Here is a 4,023-nt window from a genome sequence, read left to right as displayed (position 1 = left end):
GTCAAGTCTTGAGGATATAAGAGCATGGATTGGATAGAGCCTTGTAGCACACCACATTTAAGTGATGTCGATCTCGATGTGTACGGGCCCAGTCTCACTGCCATGGTTCTGGCAGTCAAATAAGACTTAAACCAATTTAGGGCCTTCCCCTGAATCCCTACATATTCCTCAAGCCGTGAAAGCATTACCGTGTGATCTATTGTGTCAAAGGCCGCAGTTAAGTCCAATAAAACTAACACTGCTGAATCACCAGCATCCACCGTCATCAGCAAATCATTGAACACTTTTACAAGAGCAGTCTCTGTGGAATGATGCTTCTGAAAACCAGACTGATAAACTTCACCAATATTACTCTGTTCTAAGTATACATGTAATTGATTAAACACTACTTTTTCTAAAATTTTTGACATGAATGAAAGATGAGAAACCGGTCTAAAATCCCTAACAGTACACACTGACCAGGATGGATCCAGCAGATCAATTGCAGTTTCGCTCGGTTTTGGAAGCGCAGGGTGTGCTGCTCTGACAGCATCAGGGGAAATTGGCGGCGGCTCATCATGCCATGGACACGTTAGCCAGCCAAGTCTCGGAGCTTACTGAAACCGGATGTTTGCCGGATAGAGAAGGAACGTAACCTAGTGTCACCGGCCACCGGACGTTCTTCAGTCACCCCTGAACCACACATCAACAATCCTCCCAATTACTCCGGTGAGCCTACGGAATGTCAATCATTTATTATCCAATGTGAGGTGATTTTCTCTCTGCAACCCCTCACTTATGCCTCAGATTCAGCCAAAGTGGCGTTTGTCATCTCCCTTCTTACTGGCCGGGCTCGGGATTGGGCCACTGCTGTGTGGGCTGCTAAGGCAGCATGTTGTATGGAGTTCGTCAGCTTTAAAGCGGAGTTTGTCAAGATATTCGACCGCTCAGCGCTTGGTAAAGAGGCATCGCAGCTGTTGGCACCACTTCATCAAGGGAGACGTTCGGTGGCGGACTTCGCTATCGAGTTTCGCACTCTTGCTGCATCAAGTAAGTGGAATGACGCAGCACTGGCAGCCAGGTTCACGGAAGGCCTGGAAGATGAGATAAGGGATGAGATGTATGCTCACGATCTTCCTGAACATCTAGATGAACTTGTTGACCTGGCTATCCATTTGGATAATCGACGGGATCTTCGTTGGAGAGCTCGGGCTTCTACACTCTTGCCTTTTGTCAACCCTGTGTCTGCCTTTTCGGGGGCCGATACTCCCGTTCCCTCAACTGCTCCGGAACCTATGCAGTTGGGCAGGTACTGGTTATCTGCAGAGGAGAAACAGAAACGTCTGTCCAAAGGATTATGCCTCTTCTGCGGACGCCCTGGACATTTTGCTTCTTCCTGTCCGGCAAAAGCCAACGCTCGCTAGTAAGCAAGGGGGTACTGGCGAGCGCTACTTCCACCACCCCGTCTACTGGTTTGCCCTCTATGATTCCAGTCTCAGTCACTCATTAAGGTGCTGTTCATCAACCCTCTGCTCTCATTGATTCAGGAGCTGAGGGGAATTTTATTATTTTTCTTGGGCTTTGAAGAAGGGCATTTCTTTTCAATCTCTCTCTCCTGTCCTTACTGCTCACGCTTTAAATGACTGCGAACTTACCACCATTTCTCAGGCCACAGTTCCATTACAATTAATTACATCTGGTAATAATAGAGGAAATGGTATTCTTTGTCACTCACTCACCCCTCACTCCGGTGGTCTTAGGTCATTCCTGGTTAACCACTCACAATCCACACATTAATTGGTCTGAAAGCACCATCCTATCATGGAGTCCCTATTGTTATGCCCATTGTATTGTGTCTGCCTTGTCTTCTGTCTCTTCTTTTACTGTGTTGCAGGAGGAGCCGATTGATCTCTCCAGGGTTCCTGAGGTCTATCGTGATTTGCGGTTGGTTTTGTCACTCCCGGGCCGCATCTCTCCCTCCACACCGTCCCTATGTTTGTGCCATCAATCTTCTCCCTGGCACTTCTCCGCCTAAGGGGCGATTGTTCTCCTTGCCTGGTCCTGAAAGGGCGGCCATGGAGAAGTATCTGTCTGAGTCTCTGGCGGCCGGTGTTATTCGTCCCTCCTCTTCTCCAGCGGGGGTGTGGTTCTTCTTGAAGGATGGTTCCTTGCATCCTTGCATTGATTACCGAGGGCTGAATGACATCACCATTAAGAATAGGTATCCCCTACCTTTGATGTCATCAGCCTTCGAGATCCTGCAGGGGGAAAGGTACTTCACGAAGTTGGACCTTCACAACGCCTATCATCTGGTTCGGATCAGGGAGGGGGGTGAATGGAAGACCGCTTTTAATACACCCATGGGGCATTTTGAGTACAGGGTCCTTCCCTTTGGTTTGACTAATGCCCCGGCCATCTTCCAGGCGCTCGTCAGTGACGTACTGAGAGACATGATCAACAAATTTGTCTTTGTGTATCTGGATGACATCCAGATTTTTTTCTCGTTCACTCCAGGTACACATTCAGCACGTCAGACGAGTGCTGCAGCGGTTGCTAGAGAACCAACGGTTTGCTAAAGCGGAGAAGTGTTCCTTCCACAACCAGTCTTTTCCGTTCTTGGGCCACATCATCTCGGTGGAGGGGATCTGCATGGACCCTGTGAAGGTAGAGGCCGTCTCTGACTGGCCCACACCTGGCAACCGAAAATCTCTGCAAAGTTTATTGGATTTGCTAATTTCTACAGACAGTTTATCCGTAATTTTGGTCAGGTGGCGGCTTCTCTGACAGCATTAACCTCCACAAAGAAACAGTTTTGCTGGTCCTTAGCTGCTCAGGCAGCCTTTGATGAACTTAAAAGGCGGTTTTCATCTGCACCTATTTTAATAACTCGGGACCCTACCCGGCAGTTTATTGTGGAGGTTGATGCGTCAGAGGTAGGTGTTGGAGCGGTTTTCTCAACGATCCCCTCTTGACAATAAATTACATCCTTGCGCTTATTTTTCACACCGATTGTCCCCCACAGAACGGAACTATGACATCGGCAACTGTGAGTTGCTGGCTGTGCGGCTGGCCTTGGGGGAGTGGCGCCACTGGTTGGAGGGCTCGGCGGAGCCGTTTCTGGTCTGGACCGACTACCGACTTAATTCCAGGCAGGCTCGCCGGGCACTTTTCTTTGGTTGCTTTAATTTTACCCTGTCTTACCGACCAGGCTCCAAAAACATTAAGCCTGTTGCACTCTCCCGTCAGTTCACGGCTCCGGAGGACGCAACTCCACCAGACACCATTCTTTCACCTGGTTGTGTGGTGGGGTTCGTCACCTGGGGCATTGAGGAGCATGTCAGGCTGACTCAGTCGGTAGCAGAGGTGCCGGAGGGGGCCTGGTGGGTCGGCTGTTTGTTCCGGAGTCGGTTCGGCCAGAGGCTCTGGAGTGGGGTCACGCCTCCAAACCGAGGAGTGAGGAGAACGTTGGCTTCCATTCGTCAGTGTTTTTGGTGGCCAGGCATTTGGGGGGGGGAGGGGGGTTCGTTGTTTTGTGGTCGCCTGCTCAGTCTGTGCCCAAAACAACTCCTCTAGTTCTGTACCCATTGGTTTGCTCCAACCTCTACCTGTCCCATCTCAGCCCTGGTCTCATATTGTGCTGGACTTTGTGTCTGGTTTACCAGAGTCCAGTGGCAATACGGTTGTCCTCACTATAGTGGACCGCTTTTCCATGGCGGATCACTTTATCCCACTCCCTAAACTTCCCTCTGCCAGGGAGACTGCTCGGGCAGTCGTGGACCACGTCTTTCGGATCCATGGACTTCCGGAGGACCCCAGTTCGTCTTGCACTTCTGGAGGGAGTTCTGTCGACAGATTGGTGCTACCACTAGCCTGTCATCAGGATTCCACCCACAGACCAACGGCCAGACCGAGCGTGCGAACCAGGACCTTGGGAGGACCCTTCGTTGTCTGGCTTCACACAATCCCTCATCCTGGTGCCAGCAGTTTACATGGGTTGAGTATGCGCACAATACAGTGCTGGTGTTGTCTACTGGATTATCTCCT

The sequence above is a fragment of the Cyprinus carpio genome, chromosome A3 (assembly GCF_018340385.1).
Source record: "Cyprinus carpio isolate SPL01 chromosome A3, ASM1834038v1, whole genome shotgun sequence".
In the NCBI taxonomy this organism is placed as follows: Eukaryota; Metazoa; Chordata; class Actinopteri; order Cypriniformes; family Cyprinidae; genus Cyprinus; species Cyprinus carpio.
This window is presented reverse-complemented; position numbering follows the sequence as displayed.